Source organism: Malaya genurostris, chromosome 2, assembly GCF_030247185.1.
Source record: "Malaya genurostris strain Urasoe2022 chromosome 2, Malgen_1.1, whole genome shotgun sequence".
NCBI lineage: Eukaryota > Metazoa > Arthropoda > Insecta > Diptera > Culicidae > Malaya > Malaya genurostris.
In genome coordinates, this window is record NC_080571.1 from 212,564,891 (window position 1) to 212,588,521 (window position 23,631).

The 23,631-nt window shown below is 35.0% G+C and overlaps 1 protein-coding gene across 4 annotated transcripts in view; it reads right to left on the reverse strand.

Annotated features, from left to right (window-relative positions):
* LOC131427429 (acetylcholinesterase) overlaps positions 1 to 23,631 on the reverse strand; it is a 217,780-nt gene that overhangs the window by 36,937 nt on the left and 157,212 nt on the right. For 3 of the 4 annotated variants that reach the window (XM_058590606.1, XM_058590608.1, XM_058590609.1), the window contains exon 1: positions 608 to 858. The exons of the other annotated variant lie outside the window; for it this stretch is intronic. The gene's annotated coding sequence lies outside the window, so the exon portion shown is untranslated. Of the gene's footprint in view, positions 1 to 607; positions 859 to 23,631 lie in introns of those variants that run through there. 4 annotated transcript variants of the gene reach the window in all.

A 23,631-nucleotide genomic window follows, 5' to 3' on the forward strand; every position in this document is an offset into this window, starting at 1 on the left:
TGGAAAAACAGGTTTTTGGCTTCTTTTATATAAAAACTTTGCCTTATGGACGCTTCTTTTTCCTTTGAACCCAAAGCTTTATGATTCGCTTCATATTAAAACACTCGAAATGCTACTATTCACTATGGCGTATGTGACGTCATCAAATATGAAGGGATTTTTCTCATAGGTATGCACCTTCAACCGAAGCACGAACAGACTTCTTTTGTCACGGTTTTATCCGGAACTATACGGAATGGTCCGGTTGGTTCATTTGAATAACCACATTTTTAGCGTGGATTTAAATTTTTTCGAAGTGGTTGACCTGCTATGTTTAGGCTTTGTTTAACACGGTTCATAACGGAATTCAATTGAGGTTTCCATTCACTTTTCCTCAGTGTTTTTCACGCGCGTATTCGAAAACAACGCCTCACCTACAATAGACTATTATATTTTGAACTTATTTCCCATGATGTGATTGCACAACTTCCCCTGCGGAAAGGTTACAATCCAATTCAGGCGTTGATTAATCATTCACCTGTAAATATGGTTTATCGATTTTTGTATTGTACCACCTGAAGTACGACACACGTTTATCAGTGAATGTTGTTATCTTCCCGTAGGTTACCTTGATAAGCGTTCGCCACAATTCGCCAACTAACGATGCGCGGAATTCGTATAAGGCGAACGAAAAGGGTACCCCGTCCTTTTCTAGGCTTCTACCACACGCGAATGTCGGTCACTACACGCTTGTATGTTGCCAACGCCCTGCTTCGGTTGGCCACAACTACCACACTACCCAAAAAGCCACAATCTGATCACTGACTGTTTCACAGCGTACCGTCGAAAACACGTCCGCAGGTTGCACGATGAACTACACAACTGAGACCCTCGCTTCGACTGGTGCGGAGAGTAAGCACCCACAATGAGCGAAACGCCGCCACCACCAGTTACTTGCTGGCCGGGCTGGGCTTACTTCGCGTGTTAAGCGTAGCGGTGGTGCCGGGCACGTTTGCTTACAAACTTAATCGCGAGCTGTAACCCGAATGGTGAAAAACAACAGATTCAACGCGAGAATGTTCAGTTTTTACGTTATTATTTTCACTTTTTTTATAGAATTGTCGATTTCTTCCGATGAAAATTCGGAAATTTTCTGCCATGAACAGTAAATGGTAAATGCATAGTAAATCATTAGCTATAAACAAATTGTTTTATTCATAATTCTTTAAGATGTGGATTAAAAAAGTGATTAGGAAAATACACGAAAAAAATAGTGATATCTTGTAATTTAATCTTGAAGAATTTCATCTGACTAAGACACAGAAGAAGCCTACAAGTCGTAGACGGAATACGTAAAAGTTCAAAAGACGAGAAAAAATTGAATATAATTTAAGGGAGGGATTTATGGATTATCACTATATGAAGCATTCTCAATCAAAGGAACTACTCGAAGAATCAAAAGCTCCGACTCAATTCAATGCTATGAACCGTTTCATCGTTCTAATTCTATTTCGTTTTAGACTAGTTAAACCTACAATCTCGATGCAATGCGTTGGCTGAAACTATGAGGTAAAACATGGAACAGATGAATTGTATTTCCTATTGATGTAATATAAATTATTCGCCATTTTAACACCAATTTCGTTATGAGTAGCAATTTATCACATACTCCAATTTGAAAATTGGAACATGTTTTCGGCATGACAAACCATTTATTTTACGCGAAAGAAATCTGAAAATAATGGATGTATTGTAAGGATGTATTGTTGCAAGCACTTTCTTTGAATCGTGAATCCCTTTTCAAGAACCATAAAATTAACCGAAAAAGAGAAGTAAAAATAAGCGAATCTTAAATTTGTTTCACATTTTTAAATTGTAATTTTTTTTAAACTGACGTAGTTCACACAAATTTACATTCAAGAACAGTTCTTCCTACCAAAATAAAAAATTTCGAAACTCGTAAAACTCCATACAGTCGGCTGTCGGGAGGTTCGCTATCAATTCATACATTTAATTCATTGTGTTCGTTTTTGCCTTTCTCATATAGAAAGGTTATGCAATCACTTGAAAAACCGATTAGTGAAAATTGGCCGGAGGGCCAAGTGTCATATACCATCTCACTAGGTTCTCTCGGAGATGGCTGAACCGATTTAGACTTAGATTCAAATGAAAGGTCTCGTGGTCCCATACGTAATTCCTGAATTTCATCTGGATCTGACTTCCGGTTCCGGCGTTATAGGGTGAAGTGTGTTCAATATCGACACCGTCACTTAAACTGGCGGAACAAAAACCGTAAAAAATGTTATAAACTGGACTCTAAACCTTTATTCCCAATCTTAGGGTCAATTGAAAGGTCTTATAGTCCTACCAAAAAATTGCTGCATATTTTCGGATGCAACAAACATTTAAATCGTAATTTAGAGTGCGTACTAGTATAGTTTGTGTGTCATGTTAGTTGGTGGCCGTACGAACCGACTTTGATTATACCGGTTCTCGGTTTCCGGTGCCGGAAGTGGATATAATAGTGAACCCATTTCGTTTTCTTAAGGATGACTAACGCAATCAAAGCACTGTTTTATTCTGTATTTTCTGCAAAAACAATCTCTTGGTTTCTTTCAAAAATCTAATAGAATATCACAATATTATATGTACATGAGAAAGGCATCATTACACCACTAAGTGGATTAAAACAGGTTTTTCTTCAATATACAGCCGTAATACTGGCAAGATATCACTCGATCATCATCAATCGAACAACAACGGTTTCGAAGTAATGCCGATATCTATCGATCTCGCAGTCTAAACTATATTTACATACGTCCGAATTAAATACGGTTGCAAGAAATATTTGAACGGAATAATGTGAGTGAAGTCACAAAAATTATAATGAAAGATCGTAAAGTGAAGCTCCGTGAGATTGCTGAGATGACACAGATATCATATGGAAGTGTATTTACTATCCTTCATAAAAAATTGAGCATGAAAAAGGTTTTTTCCAAGTGGGTGCCGCGATTGCTTTCGACAATGACAATGCACCCTGCCACGAGTCGATGAAAACAATGGCAAAATTGAACGAATTGGGCTTTGATTTGCTTCCCCACCCCCCATACTCGTAAGATTTAACCCCCAGTGACTACTGGCTCTTTGCTGATCTTAAAAAAATGCTCTAGGGAAAAAGATTTGGCTCAAATGAGGAGGTCATCGCTGAAACTGAAGCTTATTTTGAAGCGAAAGATAATTTTTTTTATAAACATGGTATTGAAAAATTGGAAAAACGTTGCAACCATTGTATCACCCTAAAAGGTGTGTTATGTTGATGAATAAAAAAAAAAATTCCAAAAAAATGTTGTTTCCATTGTTAGTCTCGGGACTTATTGATCCATGTGTTAGGTCCGAACAAACTTTCCTATTTCTATTCAATGAACAGTTGTTTTAGCGAATTCTACAGTAATATTTAAAACATAGTATCTGATCGAAAATCACTTAAATTCTGTCCGAACATTTCACTTCGTTGTAGGGTAACAGAGGTATTTTGGCCACCTCTGATATTTTGGCCCACCTAACAAACATTATGGATTTAATCGATGTTAAGTAACCCATGTTGCATCAATTTGATGTTAATCACATTAAATTATCTATTGCGGAAGGGTTTTCCAAAGATATTACAACATTTGGTGGATATTTTTACAAAGCGGGCCAACATTCCTCTGTTACCCTTATAAGTTCTAGTGAATAGAGTCTCCGTTACGAGGGGCAGCCATTTTTTTTCACATTGCGTTCCAAAAACCCGTTGCTGTTTTGTAAATTGCATGTTTGTGTCATATACTTTTAGTGAAGCGTTTATTTTGGTAAAAGTTCTTCTGAATCCTACGAATTCTTATTGAAATTTGCGGAGAATATTCGCTATCGGTCGCAACTTACGAACGTGGGTTCAAACAAATTAAAAGTGGAGATTTCAGTGTGAAAAACATCAACAGGGGGAAAGATATTTTGTACTACGAACTTCTCGAACACTGGGAAACTGTAAATAATAATCTTTTCCAACAGCAAATAATGAATTGAATCGAATATTATTCGAAAAACGACCAGAATGATGCATAAGATATGATAATGTTATTTTACAGAAAACAACGGCCCCGTAAATACAGCGAAAATGGTCAAAAACATCTTTTCTGAATTCAACTTTGGTTCACTTCGCCATACTCTCTAGAATTGGCCCGTTCCGACTAACATTTGTTTTCATCAATGTCACACACAATTGAAAACAGTACTTTACGTTTACGTTCTAAAAGATTACCAGTTCTTTCGGCGTGGTAGTTGTGAGTTGGTTGAAAGATGGACAAAATGCATAGTTTTCGAATCCAATTGCTTTAAATAAAATATTTTTGAATTTATCACTTACAAACATCATCTATATCCATTCAAAGATTCCTGAAATCATAACTGACACCTCTGGTAAGCAAATAAAACAAGAATAGTCTTTGTGCTACCCTGAAAAATGAATTTATATAAATAAATTTTCATCATTTCTACCAGAACCATTAAAAATTATGTTTCTCAGGCGTATTATAATGAAATGCCCACATTCCCGAAGAAAATATATTAATACATTTACGAATATCTCAATATTTTCTTCAGGGGGGCATAATATAACACTTTACCCTAGTTTGAAAGAAATGAAACAAAACTGTACAGTTGTGGAACCTTAGGATGCCGGGTATCAACTGTAAGAGTAAACCCGATCGATACCTTGGCATGTTAATAACTAATAATGGAATACAAATTTACAGTTAATATGTGAGCAGCTGAGCACCAGATTAATTTGCATTTAAAATTGTATAATACAGTGTATAGTTTAGATCTGGACTTAGGCTCACTACGAATACATAAACATCATTAAATATGATTAACAAGAGAAAATTGATTCTCGATGAAACTGATTCAGAAGAGAATCCAAGTATTGTATTTGCTACACTTCCCGAGTCGGTGAGCTTTATTTTTGAATCTACCAAAGGCATTCAACACGAATGTATTGGTTTCGAATAAACTTTTCGAAAACAACAACAAAAAAAAACGCAATTCCATCATGTATCGATTTGATGACGAACATCATCATAATCATGCTGTTGATGTTTGGTCGAAACCGGCTTTATTGCGCTCATTATTTTTCTTGTTGCCGATTCGTAACATTAATTGTGACAGTGTGCGAGTACGATGTTTAATAGGTGGCTGTTTCTGTGGGTGTGGGAGCTGTTCATTACCTGTTTGACCACAATTCTTCCGAATGCGTTAGATCCGAAGAATGGTTTAAAAGGACGAGCTAAAATTAAATAGCATAACTGTTTCGCATAGAACACTCACAGAAAGATATTGAGGGGTATATTTTCGACACACCTTCAAATTGGAATATCTGTTTTTCGTTTTTGTTATACATCTCATAACTCCAGACAGATGTGTAACATTTTACTCATGATTCGAGCAGAAGCCGTTGTGGTTAATTATATTAGTTGAATCACCAATTGATATTGACCCTGCGACATTTGATTTGATCAAGCAACAGCAAAAAGTTAGTGCTGATACTCGCTTTGCAAGTTATGAATGAAATCGGTCGGATAACGAACAACAAACTATGGTGTAGATGAATTCTGCTGCGATGTCAATCAATTAACCCCTATCTCAAGTAAGATTTTCGATGCCTCAACAGCAGCGTGCACAGAGGGACCGACTAATTATAAAACTGAAAGAAAGCGTGCGGATGACCCATCGCATCAAGGCGACTTTTGAGTGCACAACGTCATCGTCGTTCGGTGTCTGATCACAACAACTGCTGCTGGATGCGATATCAAAGTTTAGTCGACACCAATTAAATAACATCCACGGTGTTAGGCTATTCGCCATGTGCATGTCCGAAAACTTAATAGTAGTGCCATTACACGATATCTTATGAGATTAAATTATAACATGGGTTGATGATGATGATTAAAATCAATTAGGGCTTGAGTAATAATGTTTTCCTTTCGAATCATAGGAGGAACTTATGAGGAATAAACGTATGAATGTGTACGCACGTACTCAGAGAAACAAGCAAATAAGCAAATGTATTCGTTGTTTTAGAATTCATGAGCATATTGAACTAGACTAGCAGCTATCGAGACACATGCGAACTGGTCACCAATCATACCTTATATTATGTACTTATGTTTCTGTGGTACTATCAACATATATTCGATACAAATGGCTATTGCTGCGGAGCATAATTAACATTGACTTATACTATGATATTCAAACACAAAAGAGTGACGATAAGATACAAGTAGAGTATTGGTGATTAACAGAGTCATGTGCATTGAGGATGTCAGTATCATTCTCGACGAATATACATTCCAGATATAAGACGTGATTTGTCCCGTGAAATGTTGATCATTACGATATTGAATGACGAAACGGGCTGCACTACACTTTTCATTTAACTATACGGAGTAGATCACCTCCGAAGATAATTATTTTTTGAGATCTGCAAAAAATAATTATCTTCGGAGGTGATCTACTCCGTATAGTTAAATGAAAAGTGTAGTGCACAAAGTCGTACTAGTTACGGTTATTAAAGTACCATTTTGCTCATTATACTTAGCAATACTTATAAACCATCAAGACTACGTAATACCTGTTGATAACATGTGAATGAATTAATAAATAAGCAAGTAAATGCGGAAATAACATAATTTTCCTAGAAATTAGGTAATATTTGTTGCTAAACAAACAAAAATACTTCATTCTATAAAATTTAAAAAAAGTTTTAAAATAACTATTTATATTACAATTCAATTCTTCACACTACTTTGCCTTGATACTTTACTTAAATCAACATGATTAGGCATCAACTTACAAGACCAACAAATTGGAACATCTTTGAGCTCAATGTAGAAGATATTTTACCTTCCAATTTGGAGTTTGGATCTAAATTTGTGAACAGCGGTTCAGTCAACTCTAAGGAAATGATACGAGCCCCATGTTGGAGGTTTTGACCACAATTTCAGGTACTTCCGCAACCGGAAGCTGAGGTTGGTGCATTAAGCCATGAGCTAATATAATCTATAAATTGCAACAGTTTTCAGCCAATTTTAATAACTCATCACATATAAACATTGAATAGCCGTGGTCAGGGCTCCACACTCACGGCGTGTTTCATTTCACCGGCCCTGGCTGAGATAATAATATTTTTCCATAGCTGCCTCGAGAATGACTAAAATGCCATTTATCGATTCTATGTTGTCTTAATGCGGTTTATCGGTTAAATAAAAATTGAAAACAAATATGGGTTTCAATATGATCAAATGGTACGCGTTGGTATTATTGAAATATTTCAGTTTCAACTGTTGACTGAAATTTTTCAGAAACCGTTACAGTCTTAAAACGTTTTGATACAAGCTTTCCAATACATAAAGCACAAAAGCTTTAAAGCTTTGAGTATCGATCGACCAGTTGCTCGAATAATTCGAGGCTGCCAGACATAAAACTCGTTGGTGAGAACAATGAGAACAGTTAAGGTAGAATATTACAGGTAGACTGCAAAAAATAACATCCTTCGATTCCTTAATTTATATTACTTGTTAAGTGTAATATTTTTGATCAAATCATTGTCATTTTAATTGAGCTAAAAACGTTATCGAGAAGATCAAAATAACTTAGAAACTTTTGCTGGTCAGATTACATCGATGGTCGCTAACTTTTCAGCCCTTTGAAACTTTTCCTTCATTCACTTTGTTCTATATTATTAGTAGCAGAACCCTAAACAAATTAAATCATTTGCAGCAAGTTGAAATTGGAAATGGTTCAAGTCTGTTGTTATGTAAATGTTATGCTGTAAATAGTTTGGTTTTGATTGGATAGAGTTGCAGTGTTGCTTTGGAGAATTATGAAAAAACAAGCTGTGAAATTATGATAGCTTTGCATCCCTTTTGTTAAAGGAATTAGTTATAATTCATTTTTAAAAGTTTAATCTGTATTTATTATTATTATAATATTATTATTATTATTATTATTATTATTATTATTATTATTATTATTATTATTATTATTATTATTATTATTATTACTATTATTATTATTATTATTAATATTTTTATTATTATTATTTTATTTTGAGTAGGGAAAAGCTCAATGGAGCTGAAATATCATTGTCTCTCTCTCCATCAGGCATCAACAGATTACTCATTACCAGGGCTTTTTTGTCACTTCTCCCTAAGGGGCACGCTAGTGCACAATTTATTGTACCCCCTCTACAATATTTTACGGAGATAATATTGAAGTCATTTCTTGTTTCATTGGTTATAAACAAAAACTGTTTTATCAAAAAATAATAGCTGCTTATTATATGACTTTGAACATCAATACACAGATGAGTCACGATGATAGTTTTGAAATTTGCGTGCCTTCGCCTGCCCCCACAAAAAGCCTTGCTTATTATTAGTTAAAACTAATTCTATTGTTGACCTTAACACTTAAGAACTAGAGAAGGAATTTAGAAATATTTTTTTACGGCGTTGCGAGATAGGTGAAAATCAAACACGTAACAATATCGATTAAATAGAAGACACATACTAGGAAACGGTTCGTTATAGCCGTAATTAGTGCGAGCGGATTAAATCCTAAGAAATGGATAAGATCGGAGATTGCGAAAGTTAATAGCTAGGTTCAGTTTAAGTAACAATTCGGGGTAATCAGTTCGTGATTGTAACAAATCCGATACGAAAATAGCTCTAGAGATGTCTCGGGGAACTGATAACAAGTCTGAAACGATAAGTTTACATCGCTTACGATAGCTGAGAAAATAGTTGGGATCCATCCAAGGAAGACTGCGAAGGGCAAACCGAATAAATTCATGCTAAATAGCTTCGATGCGTTGAATGTCGAGTTTGTAATAGGAAGCCCAAACGACTGCAGCATATTCGAGAATAGAGCGAACCAGTGTACAATACGGTGCTTTTAGACAATATATCTTATTAAAGATCTTTGTAATGCGAAATATAAATCCTAGCATCTTTGAAGCCTTAGAGATTGTATATTTGTATAGTTGAATACAACTACTGTGCGTTTACGTAAAAAAGAAATTACGGAACATTTTGAAGAGTTCAAGACTATTCTATTGGGGTCGCACGAATTGGAGATGATATCTAACTGTTTCTGCACGAATCTGGCTTCTTTTGTAAAAAATGTTGTAAACTGGACTCAAAACCGTTATTCCCATTCTTAGGGTCAAATGGAAGGTCTTATGGTCCTACTAAAATTACTGCATATTTTCGGACACAACGAAAATTTAAATCGTCATGTACAGGGTCCGGCACTCGAAGTGTAACCAATTAAAAAGGCCATAAATTCAGTTTGGAAAATTACTTTTACTTAATTCAAAGTACAATATGTGTAAAAATAATACAAAATTCAGAATCAATTCACTTTTGCTCGATATGACCACCTTTTGCCTTGACTATGGCCTTGAGACGGTCAAAAAACGAATCGCAAGCTGCCCGAATGTGACTTGCAGGTATTTTGGCCCACTCGCGGACAATAACTTTTTTCAGCGCCTCGAGACTGGTGTATCTTTTAGTTCGGACTTTGCTCTCCAAAATGGCCCAAAGAGAATAATCCATTGGATTCGCATCTGGTGAATTCGAGAGCCATTGTGTGGACGTGATGAAGTTCGGAACGTTGTTTTTCAGCCATTCTTGGTTCACTCGAGCTTTGTGAGACGGTGCCGAGTCCTGCTGAAACGTCCATGGTCTGCCACCGAAATGTTTGTCTGCCCACGGCTTCAAAGCAACCTCCAGAATACTTTCCCGATAATATGTCGCATTTACATTGACGCCAGGCTCGATGAAAACGATTGGAGAGCGCCCATCTGCGGTTACAGCGGCCCAAACAATTATCTGTTGCGGGTGCTGCCTCCTGATGGCCAATCGATGACTCAAATTCTCGTATGAACGGTCGGTCAAGTAAACCCTATCGTTTTGAGAGTTTACGAATTGCTCAATTGGAAAAATTTTCTCGTCAGAAAATACAATGTTCGGAAATTGACCGCTTTCGGCCAAACGAAGCAACTCCTTCGCTCTCTCAAGTCTAACTTGTTGCTGCTTCGGTGTGAGATCATGCGCCTTTTGGATCTTGTAAGGCTTGACCTTCAGATCATTTTTCAGTATGCGGCGGATGCTACGGTCGGATATTTTCAGTTCTTTTGCCATTTGATTGGCGCTTCGTCGAGGTTTTCGTTCAAGTCGCTTCTTCTCTTTTTGAACCATCTCACGTGACGTTGCAGTCTTTTGATGACCACCTCCATGACGTTTTCCGATGCTACCAGTATTATTGTAACGAGTTATGGTGCGATAAACAAAAACTTTATTCACTTTAAGGTGTTTGAGCTCACGAACAATCGCTGGTTGTGATTTTCCATCTAAATATAAAGCAATCACACTATTACGTTTTAAATCCATTACTGATTTTTTTTTCGCGTTCACTTTTGGCAAAATGCTTTCTTGCGCTTGTGAACAATACGACTCCGAACTGTCATTTAGCAAAGCTGATGCCCGTGCGTCAGCTGCGCGAGCGGTCTGAAGTTGGTTACACTTCGAGTGCCGGACCCTGTAGAATACGACGGCAAAATTGTATAAAATCTTCAAATTTTGAAAAACTAGTTGAGTTTGTACGTCATGTTAGTTGGTGGTCGTACAAACTGACTTAGATTATACCGGTTCTCGGGTTCCGGTGCTGGAATTACATATAATTACATATTTCATTCTGTATGTCATACTTGTTAATGCACAAACAATTTTGAATGGTATTTCTAGAAACAGTAATTGCTTTTGAATGATGTTCGTTAAGATGTTGCTTGGTATTTTCATACTCTAATGTCTCTCCTCCTATCGCTTTTGAGCCCAATCGAATAGTTCCTTTGCATTTTTAATGGGATGTTCACGTTCTTAGCAAGACTTGTAGCCATGTGTGTTATTCTTCTTCCTACGGCATCACACTGTCATTTACCATGCAATGTTTCGAAAAAATACCTTTCAACATCTATATTAAAACTAACTTATTTGTTTAGAGCAAATATATGTCTTCTAATGCTGTTTAGACTAGCTGGGTAAACTAGATAGAGCAGTTCGTTTGTCGAACTCCAAACAACATTAATCGCAAATTTTAAATTAAATGTTAAGCAGATTTTTTCAACAAATCCTAGTTCAACTAATATGCCAACAGTTTTTTCTATGACATTTGGGAAATTTTTGGAACACTTTTCAGAAAACACGTTTTCGCAATCCCTGTAGAAGAAGTTGTACTCCCGTCTTCAATTCTGAGCTATTTCTTGTTTTCACTTGATTATCGCTTGCCTGTCACTTGTTTCTCACTAGCTTGTTTATTTGCTGTTCCAAATTTTTTTTTATACAGATTTATTTAATAACAGATATATTTATATAAGAAAGCTGGGAAACATATTTTCTCATTCTTTACGAACACTAGGAAACATATTTTCTTATACCTTTGCCATATCTTTCATACATTTAAAAAATTATAACATAGAATGAATACAAGCATTTTCTTAACAATTTGTTTAGTGTTTAATTACTTATATGTTAACAACCCGCATGAACGGATACCATAAACCAACTACACTAAGGTCTCTTTTTACACTTTTTTTTCGAACAGATTTTTTATACACAGCTTTTTCTACACGGATTCCGGAATTAACACGGTACTCGCAACTAACATGGTTTCTGATGAGAGTTTAAAAAGCAATGTCATTTGTTTTTTGAGAAAAAAAATTAAAAAAGGGAACAGGTTGTCTGTAAAAAAACGATTATGAGAGCTAAATTGAAATTTGAAAGTTAACTAAAATCATTCATTCAACAATTCATGGGATCATTGACTGTCGTTCCATAAAATGATTAATCAGTCTTCAGATCTTGAATCTCTGTCGTAAATTACACGACAACGTCTCTTCTGCTCAGTTGTGGTGTATGGTGTCAGCATCGTCATTGATATCATCGAGAATTTCGTAGCGTTGAAGAACTAGTCGACTTTACTAATCACTTCAACTCTTCGTTATATCGAACAGTACAGTATTTTATATCCATTTGAATGATATAGCTCTAGTAGTATTATGATTTACGCCGATGAAATGAGTTTCTTCAGCATGACACATAGTAATACCTTTTCTAATTTGATCCATATTCATCTCTATGAATTCTTCCCCTTTGATTCTGTCGCCGCGTGCATAGATCTTCTTCCAATACCCATGTCTTACCACTCAGTTTAGTTGAGAATGACTGTTAAGATCGTTAGTGTTTACTACACATCGCATCTTCGGAATTGAAAAGAACTTATTCTCGAACTTTTTTTGTAGTGAAAGTGTTTATGGGATCTATTTGTACGTATTGTCGTTCTTTTGAAAACTGAATGCATTATACAGAAGGCATGAGCCATTTAGAATAATTTGCTTATCGTACAACGCGTTTCCTAAGTGTTCTATTTTTAATTTGTCATTAAATGTGTTTTATCAAGTATGACTGGACCGTTCTTGACTCTTTAGGCTGTGTTTTAGATTTCCGATTTTATTGTGAAATAACAATTACATTTTCACAGTTATGTGCACGTTGCATAAATTTGGAGGCTATTTTTCCTCTTCAAATAATCAAAATTTTATCCAAAACAAAAAAAAAAACAAATAATCAAATCTGCGGTTTTTGGAATTATTACGTCAAATTTTCCACGTGGTTTTTTTGTACGGTTTCCGCAATTAACACGGTTTTATTTTACACGGATTTTTTTTTAACACGGTACGTAACCCCGGTGTAAAAAGAGACCTTAGTGTATACCAGATATAGTCAAATGTTCAGGAGTATGGTTTGGATGATACATGCAATAGATTGTTAGGCAGGTCTGGTAGTACTTTTGTGGGAAAATTCAAAGATCATCAAAAATCCTTACAATAAAATCCCTATTTTTTTATCAAATCGCTGTATAAAATTTAGCGCTCTATCATAAAATTTTGTTGAAAATGTTTAACGTAATTTTCAAAAATTTACATTATTTAGAAAACATGTAATTTTTTCAAATATTATTTCTTCATTCTAAACGTTTGACAGGATTTTAATTTGGACTTCAGCTACAATAATCAAAAAATAAAAAAAACCTTTTTCAATTCACCTAGTGGAGTAATGATGCCTTTCTCATACCTCAACCATAAATACAATTCATTCATTCAAGTTTCTGTAGATAAAATAGAAATTAGACGATTTTGAAAATTTAATACTGGTATATAAATGGTATTATTAAACAAGAAGAAATCTTTAATAAATGCGACTCTCGAACATTGTATAAGACCTTTATATAAAATTCTTTTGGGAAAAAAACTTTTTCTTGAATGTGATGTGATGATGTGAAATGAAGCCACCATCAGTTCAAGGACTTGCCAGTGGATGCGGGTAGACTTACAGTAGCTCCGATATGACTCAACCATTCACCTTCTTACTATAGTTGTTACCGAAAAGCGAACAAAAAGGGTTGGGCGGATACGTAAGTAGAGTCACTTACTCGTATTCCGCGGGAATAAAAGATGCTCTTCCAACCATAATATCCAGTGCATGGATGAAGCATATCGCTATACATGCTTGAACCCGCCTGATGGTTTGTTTGAGAAGGGCGCGTCAGACTCATGTCAAACCTTCAGAAGGAAACAAGTTTCCTTCAAGTGACTTGAGCTGGCTATCCACAATCCCTTGTCCAGTCATCAATTCGTCCGATGCCCTGATGCTCCCTCCCTGAAATTAATATAATATAAAATTTTATAACAGATTACAGAATAATATAATTTAACATAATTTAATATAATATAATACAATGTCATACAATATAATATAATATATTATAAAACAATATATAAAATAACAGTTAATGTAGAGTGCCAGTTATGCTCTTCTATCTTCGCAATACTGCAGGAAGTAGAATAATAATCTTCTAATAACAATGATAATATCCACATCTATAAAAATAATATATGTTATTATTATTGATGACAAATTAATAATAACAACAATAAATATAATAATGAAAATAATAATAAACAAATATCTTCTAAAAGTGCACACACACACATACACACACACACACTTTAAATGCACTGATACACACAGACATTTTCCGATCTCGTCGAACTGAGTCGAATGGTATATAACACTATGGGTCTCCGAGGCTCCGTTCGAAAGTCGGTTTTTCCAGCAATTCTAATACCTTTCTATAGAGAAAGGCAAAACAATATAATATAGCACAATGAAATATATTATAAATAATAGCATGAATAAAATTATATGTTGCGATATGCTATGGTATTATATTACATGAATTTATATGTCATTTCTCATCCCCTCATTCTGCCATCAACGCATTCCATCGACCAATTGTCACCACAGACACACGTGTAGGCATGAAACAGGAATCAGTGAGGACCAAGCTCACCTTGTGACGACCTTGATATTTGGTTAAAAGATTACTTTAAAAATGATAACTTATAAGGAAAACAAATTTATATTTTGCAACACATGTTGTAACATACTATGATAAACATTGCATTTTAGGATGGGCTTTAACTTATGAGTCAATTCGCACCCTCTCATTCTGCTACTAACGCAAAAGGCGATAGCACCCAGTCGACGCCGTTCTATTGACCAAATGGCATCATAGACACACGGGGAGGCATGAGATAGGAACTTGTGAGGACTTAGTTATCTCACCATTTGACGACCGGGAGAAAAGCTTTTTCTTGAATACACTCAAATAACCATCCAAAAATCGTTACAAAAAAAAACTCCCGATTTATTTTTGAATCGCTGTATCTCGAGAACGGTAGCATATAGAAAAATTTTAATTGACATTGTTTAAATTTCATAAAATTTTGTTGAAAAATAAATAAAAAGAAAATTTGAATGATTTTCCAAAAATTATATTGATTTGAAAATATGTTATTTTTTCAAATATTATCTTTCCGTTCTAGAAATTTGACAGTATTTTAATTTGAACTTCAGCTGCAACACATAAAAAAAAACAAAATTCCCTTTTTTTAGAATAAAAAACAAACAAGAAATGTTTTTCAACAGTACTAGATTTTTTTACATAGTCCGTATAGACCTAACACATTGTAGAAGACACCAAATCTTTAAATGCACTGATGAAAATTGTCTCTTTTGATCATAAAAAATACATACGTAAAATTTGAGCTAAATCAAAAATACAAGAAAGAATCGACCTTCGATTTCGCATGGAATTGTTCACATATGATTTGCATGGTTATTGCTATGATCCTACCTACAGACATCGTGAGTAGAAAATACACAGGACGATTAATAAGCTGAGAATGTGTTTCAATATTGTGTACGTATTGCAGATCGGAAAACAATCAATGAATCTTTGTTATGAATATAGTTTCACAAAGAAAATTGAAACTGCTCGATAGTGCGCGGTTTTTTGCTGTAAAAGGGGTTGCCTACTGATGCGATATATCGGTATTTATTTTTGGCTAGTCGCATAAATACATCTTCGCTAACAGGGGAAATCAGTTCTTGTGTATGGAAATAAGGCAAACGCAGACGTTCAATTTTTAGGGGTGATAGCCAGAACATTTTTCGGTGTTATTAAATCCAGCGCTGGACATAGCGCAGGCAATCTTCGTGTTGTTGTCTCTCGGACAGGGAGAGTCCTTACGAAAGGTGGGAACGAAAACAGTGAGCGGGATGATGCGGTGATTGTACACAGGGCTGCAGTGCACAGAATCCTGTTTTGTGATTTCTTATTTTCGGATCTTTTACTCTTGCTGGGAAGATGGGGAGATTTAGGTGGACTAGGCATCCGTTGTAATGGGCAATGAAGAGTTGATATGCTGAGAAAATTGTTCATCTCCTGATGGTAGTGTCCGAAAAACCCGTCCGTTGACCGCTGGGGTCACGGAACATTTGGGAGCGTCTGGACGCAAAGATGCTGGTCCGGTTAGCAGTTATCTCGGCAAACTGGTTCTCGGCGAACGGGAATTGTCAAATTCTACCAGTTTCAACGTGTGATCATGGAAGATGATTATTCTATAACAACTAGAACCGTTGGGACTTATCATGAGAATGAATTACAGGAGGTCATTAAAAAGTTCGTTACTGGAAACAGGACGTTCGCTATGTTTTGGTCCATTTAATACAAGTTTTTTAGATTCAACGTATAAAATTGTGTCAAGATTTATGGGACATGAAATTAAAGCGTTTTTATACAAAACAGTATTCTTCGTGGCAATGATGTGGTTGAACGATTGATATGCACTAGATATTCTTATTCGTAAGCGAAAACAACTTTATATCGGAAACTAATTTTCGATGAAAATTGAAATATTTTTTTCTGAGTCATTGAATATTGGTAAGGGGACTGACTATTATGTTTACGTTGTTTGTACTCGCTTAATGACGACAAAGACATATACAAATATTTTTTTATGTTAATTTATGTTAAATTTCCGTTGGTATTTTTCTAAATGTGTTTACAAAATGTTGTAACACAAATGAATGTAAACAAATACTTTGTTTTAAATGAGAATATTGTCCCTTTACTCTGCAAAAACAATTTCAAGTACTAATTTTGCATTAAAACTAAATAAAAATCTTAAGTGCAAGCATACATTTTTTTCCGCATATGAAGTGAATGTAGTGAAAGATAGACAAATCATCGTTCAACGTACTACTCCAACACTGATTGATCAGCAGTACCGATAGTTCGATAGTTGTTGTTACTATAGGTTATCTTTAATAACGCGCACTTCATAAGCATCAGAGAGAAAGGATACCTAATATACAGCTAAAAATAAAAAACTTTGTGGAAGAAGTAATACTTCGTATGGCTGGATTTTACACAATAACTCAAATCTGTGACAATCATAAGAATGATATGATATGAAGACGTAAAAGTTTTTCTAGACCCCACCGTTTCTGTTTGATTTTTTAAATTCTTTTTTTAATTTTTGGTTGTTGTTCAAAGTGAAACTACGATTTTTCTCGAAAAAAAACCGCCGTAGCTGTAAAACCACCCCAAAGTAACAAACAACGAAAAGGAAAACGTTGGGGTCTGGTTTTTCATATTGAGAAAGTGTGTGCAAAATTTGAAAAAAAATGGTGCAGTAGTTTTTGAATGACGATGGACACGGACTTTCAAAACCTGCTTTCGATACAAGCGCGTTTAAAGTTTTTTGTCTATAAAATCAATGGAAACAATTTTTTTAAGCTTTTAAGTTAACTTTAAGTTACTTCTTCGCAGTATGAGATAAGCAAAGATATAGGCCTATAACTTGCTGAGTTTTGTTCCGATAGACTTGAAAATATCACAGAATATTCTTAAAATGTTTTACTACAAGAAAATATAAACAAAAAAATGAATGATTTTTCGAAAGTGTTGGAACCTACCCGCTCCTTAAATCAATTGTGAAAGTACATTATTTATGAAACTAAAAAAATGTCAAAGACATGATTTTTCTAAGAGAGGAGTTTAAACTAAATCAAAAGACTACTGCACAGAAAAAAAGTAATGATATTTTCGTGACGTGTAAATCAATGATTATAGACGTTGACATAGTTTTGATCAAAAATCAACATCGATGTAAGAATGAAGTGTGTGTCCGGTTGGCAGAGAATAAGATATTTCCGTGAGTTTTGTTTACACATGCAAATTACTTTAATTCCGGATTCGTATACAGAGCAAATCGAGTTCCGATGTCACCATTCCATTTACCAGCTCCGCCACAAAGCAATGTTTGCATCAAATGGATCCAAAAAATACAGAGACTCTTGATTTCTTGCAGGTGGGAAACGTTCGACGCATATTTGGTTAATATTTATTTAGGCATATCACAGCTTACTTCCAATGTCCTATTACTACACAATCGTATACAAATCTTAAGTCTTCAAAATAAGCAAATTTTAACTCCGTACATAGTGGGATACCTCACATATCTGAATATCATTCCGGCAGTACTATATGAAGAACTAATTATATGGGGTACCATGATGAATCGATTAATTCCAAATTTTCAGATGTTGTTCCTAACTGCTATAGCATTATGATTTTTTCCGAAAAAAACAATATTTGTGCATTATTTTCCTCTAACAGAGACGACTGTTTCGTTTATGGTTAGTAATTCATAAGATCTCCGTCGTTCTATGTGTGCGATTGCAAAAATCGCTCACAAAGAAGAAAACTTAATATTGTTATATTAATATAACATAAATATAATTGCACTCTGTGCGGTTTATTAACACCGTTTTGTGCGCCGTTCGCTTCGCACGAGATACGTTTTTTCAAAATTCTGCTATATTTTGCTTATTCGAAGGGGACACTGGATTACCTCGATCATGGAGTACTGGATGAACGTGATCAGTACCTTTCACCATGAACTTCAACGAAATAAACGGTCCAAAATTATCAAAGAATTATTTTCCATCGCCATAAATAAGTTTATATGGAACACAATAACTGCTGCCTTAAAATTCAAAACAAACGTTAGAAGCGATTTTGACACTCGTTATGTAATCCTACGTCAACAGTTCTAAAGGATTTTAACATTAGTAAAATATAGTAATATAATATAATAAAGAAATATGAAGAAAATTTACATTCAATTTAGTGCTCCAAATAATACACGAAAAACGACGTAAATTTACAAAATGTTTTTATCTTTGTAGTAAACGTAGTTTTTGTCTTTGTAGTGATTTTGAATGGTCAAATCACCTTAACTTTGCACTCTAAAGCTTCGTTGAATTTCTGAACTAGAATTTTTTTTCGATGGTTGCACTGGAGACAATTTTATCAATTTTGGTAATCCCTCACCATTCTTGTATTTCTCTGTCCATGTAGTAGTCATGTATAACAACGAATAGCGTGAACAATATGATTTTGCAACTGTTAGTTTCTTTTCCAGTTTCAGTTGAGTAATATACACTGTCAGAAATTCATAAGCAACACGTTGGTTTTGATTTCGATTGACAGGGGAAAGATATTTGTATCAGAGTGTAGGTGTTACTTATGTCGTTTTCGCTTGATACCAAACCTAACCCAGTTTCCACCCTAACTGCTGTCAAACCGTTTGTTTGAAGCTGGTTTCGAACGTAGTTTTAACGTTGTTGAACTGAAAATCGAGTCAGTTTCGAACCTGGTTGTTATATCAGGTTTGCTCAACCCCCGTTGCTAAGTGCGAAATCAACACAGTTTCGTGAAAAGTGTTTGTTGTTTGATGAAACTACCCTGGGTCAGTTTCTGTTTTCTCAAGCAAAAACGCCATCAAGTATTTAAAAAAAATCAGATCATTATTGCGTACGTTGAATATTGGTGGAATCTCAACTTGAACAGTTTCTATGTCCAAGGACTTGAATATTTTAAGATTCTCAGATATTAGTTATTTTCATTGATGTCTGAGCTTCGTGCTTTGCAGATCAATTTGTGAATTATTAAAATTCATTGAAAATCGCTCCTCAAGCAGAGCTTACAATAATGGAGAAGAATACTAAAACAGTTCGTAGTCTATTATGTTTCTTAGGAAGTTCGGTTTTACAAACCTTGTAAGAAAAGAAATTGCATACATCACACTCGTGTATGCATATTTTCCCATTTATAATACAATGTATTATTTATCGAATGGCATGAAATTGTGCTGAAAGGTATATATTATGTCTGAATTTGTAAGACAAAAATTTTGTGAAATGTTCCAACTATATTCTAAATTTATGTTTCAGAATAATCGGCAGTGTTGGTCTATATTTCTAGATCAAAGCTTCAGACGACACGAAGAACAGCAAGCACCATTCGTTTAAATTTCGAAATCGATAAATCATAGCACGTACAAATTTGTACTTGTGCAGCTATCTTAGAAGTAGTTTTGATTCAGTTGTCATTTGCCTATTTGTGCGTACTGTAAACAATGTCCGTAAATTAAGTTGGCGACAAGCCGTCATAATTAGTTAGGTCGTTGAATTTTCTTCGACTATCCTTTCATGAAATATCGATATAGTTTTCTTTCGCACAATTTATATATTTTCCACATAGAATGGCGACGCGTGACATTAGATGACGAGCGTTTCACCGAATTTCGGTAGAATCATTAAAAATCTCGGTATATGCATTTGCTGATTTCGATATATTTGTTATTTACTGACTAGTTTCGTCAATTACTATGCCGAACTTTGGCAGAAAAAGTAAAAAATTACACAGCTGTCAGAACATTATTTTAACTAATCTTGAAAAGAGCATTTGGTCAACTGATTAGTTCATAAAACCCATGTGTTACCAATCTAATTCGACATTTCATTAAGCCGAGCTTTGTACTCGGGTTAAGGTATATATTAAAACTTGCCCAATCCAACTATCAGAACAAATTGGCTCAAATGGCACGTTCCCTTTGATATTTGGCGCACATCTCTGGCGTGTTGGGATCGCGGCGGTCTCTGCACCTGTGGCGACGGTTATCAGGACATCGAGCATGTCGTGTGATCGTGCGTAGAGTATCGTGACGCCAGGTCAAAGCTACTGGAATCCCTTAGGACCCGAGGTAGACCGCCTGAGGTTCCGGTTCGGGATGTGTTGGCGAGTCGGGATAGTTTATATATGCTTCTCATATACTAGTACCTTAAACACATTGATATACTAGTGTAATGTATTATTCCTCGCTCAGAAAATATAATCTCCACCTACAGGTTCGACACAAACATCCGCCCGATTCTCTCGATCCCCGTCCCTGTCCACCATCTTCATTGGAACTAACAAGATATTTTCTTGTCACTAACTTTTTCGTTCCCCCTTCCCTGTCTCTTCACCATCTCGATGGCAACTAATTAGATCTCTATCTTTTTCAGACATTTTGTTCCCACATCCCCTTTCTATTCCGTTTCCACAATATTTACTTTTTTTCATTCTCCATTTTTTTCCGCTTCAGTCGAAAACCAGCATGCGGGCCACCCGCCGGGCCTTCGTAGCCTGGGGGTGTTTCCCGCGGACCCACACGGACCGAAGGATACGGCCAGCATGGATATTTACCAACGCCATCTGGAAGACTCGTGCAAAACTCAATTCATCCACCACTGCCGATCGCCAGCTGAAAGCTGGATTTACGAGAACCCGAGATGACATAGTCTAATGATACTATTCTAGTTTTGAGTTAGTCATTAATTAAGATTAGAAAATACCCTTGGCATCTTAGAGCTTAAGCAGTGTGCCTAAAATTATATCACATTATTGAATAAAAAAATAAGATATCGAAGATCCACTTTAGAGTTTTTGGTTATTATTTACGTTACCATCAAAACCGGTATCCAGAGACCAGCATAACCGAAAATGTGTGACCATGAATTAACATGACGAAAAAATTGGAATAGTTTTGAGCCTTTGGAGATTTTTTGGTACCGTCATCTTCTATGACGGTTTGAGTTTTAATTTAAATTTTTGTTTATGAAATTCGTTTTGGCCTTCTTCAAGAAAACGTTTTAGCTCCTCTATTCACGATACCTACAGAACCGAAATTCGGTAATCAGTGTAGCCAAAGTCAGTTAAATTTGCCTAAGGGATTGTAAATCGTTTTAATTAATTCGAAATTTTTGAAAATCAGTGTAGTCATATTTGAGATATCGTAGTTCCAAATAATATTTTTGAGTATCTTCCATAATAGAAAATCGGAAACCGGTAAAACTGAAATAAGTTCATTTGTTCATCGACTATCAAAATGTGCAAGAAGTTTCAATGGGACCTTAAGACCTTTTATTTTAATCTTAGTTGGAGGCAATCGGTTCAGTCATCTATGAGAAAAATGAGTGACATTATTCAAATTCGTTACACATATCTTTCTGTAATTCCGGAACCAGATGTCGGATCCAAATGAAATTCAGGAACCTTGTTTGAGAGCATAGGACTTTTCATATGAATCTAAGAAATCGGTTCAGCCATCTCTGAGAAAATTGAGTGAAATTATTTGTCACACACACATTTGCTGATCTCAACGAACTGATATGAGTGTAAGAAGTTATGTTTTCTCAGCAATTATTGCATTAAGGGGCTGTCCATAAAAGACATCACGCTTTTTTTTGGCAAGTTTTGACTCCCAACCCCCCCTTTGTCACAAATTGTCACAGAAGTAAAGACCCCCTACCCCCCTATGTAACATGTCACGAATTCAAAATAAATAAAATTCATTGCAATACATACTCAATATGTATCACAAACCATACAAAAAAATCGATTTATTACATGCTGTCATTAGATTAAAAAATATCTCTAAAACTACAAAACCATCGAAATTATTTCATTAATATTAAATATATAATTTAACAAAAGTATTTGATCGGAATTGATGAAACATTTAAATTATCTGTTTTAATTCTCCTGGGGGTACAAAGATATATTATTTCTTTAGCTAAGGAATAATTTATTATTTATTATTTATTTATTATTTATTATCATTGTTATGTCCATCGGATATAAAAATCTAAATGGACGAGGATGGGAAAAAGCCTATTTGAGTAGCCAATCAAATGGGCGCAAAAACCATCATCTTTTGAAAAAAATAAGCATAACAATAATTACAATACGAGAATAAAAATAATCACAAATTAACATAGATATGACAAATAACATCAAAACAAAGATTGTAAAATATATAGTCAAAGCTCAACAGATCTTTTAATTTTCCTTACAAAGCTACTAGATGATTCTCGAAACTCGAAATGATTTTCCACAGAAGTAAACGTAATATTTCCTTAGTGTAACATACAGGGCTGAGAAAATAAAGTTCAAAACCTCATCAAATCGAGATCACTGCCGGAGAAGATCGCTTGTGATCTTTACCAATAAAGATCACTTCTGATCAGTGATCAGTGATCTTTAAGTCACATCGATCAAAATCTGTACGGATCTTCCGTCACACAAAATCGGTACTGATTTTGATCTAAAATGATTCTTGATTCATGTAAGTTCAATCATTGGATGATTCGATCAGCTTTAATATTGGTGGAGGAGAATCACATATGATCAAGATAAGACATGACATGATCTACGTCTGAAATCGTTGATCCCCCGCTGAGGGTGTTTGAAAATTAGTAATAACAGCAATCCTACAGGAATTTATAACTAAGGATTACGCGTGTCAATGAGACTTTTCCAAAATCATGGAACATTGGCAATTTTGTATCTTTGGGAAAAGCTCTTTTAACACTCCTTATCAACAGAGTTGGGGAAAATAACGGCTTCGTTTCTTTACGTTTTACGTAGTTTCAACATATATTCTCGTTTGATGCATCCCGGGTTCCATTTCGAATCCGTTGTTTCATTCGCAATAAAAGGAATACTAGATTATGAGAAATAAATGCAAGATGCATATTTAATGAAAATAATAAGTTTGGATCGTAATTTGACAGCATTCTCTACGCAATAGCAATGCTCCATGTCAAATTAGTTTAGAAAAATATTTCACACCACATAGTGATTAGAGCGACAAACGACTTTGTTAACAAATTAATAACAAATTTTGCCATCATATCTTGTCTTGATGTTCCTGTGCTGTCATAGCAATACTTCATATTTTCTTGATATTTCATCGAAGGAATC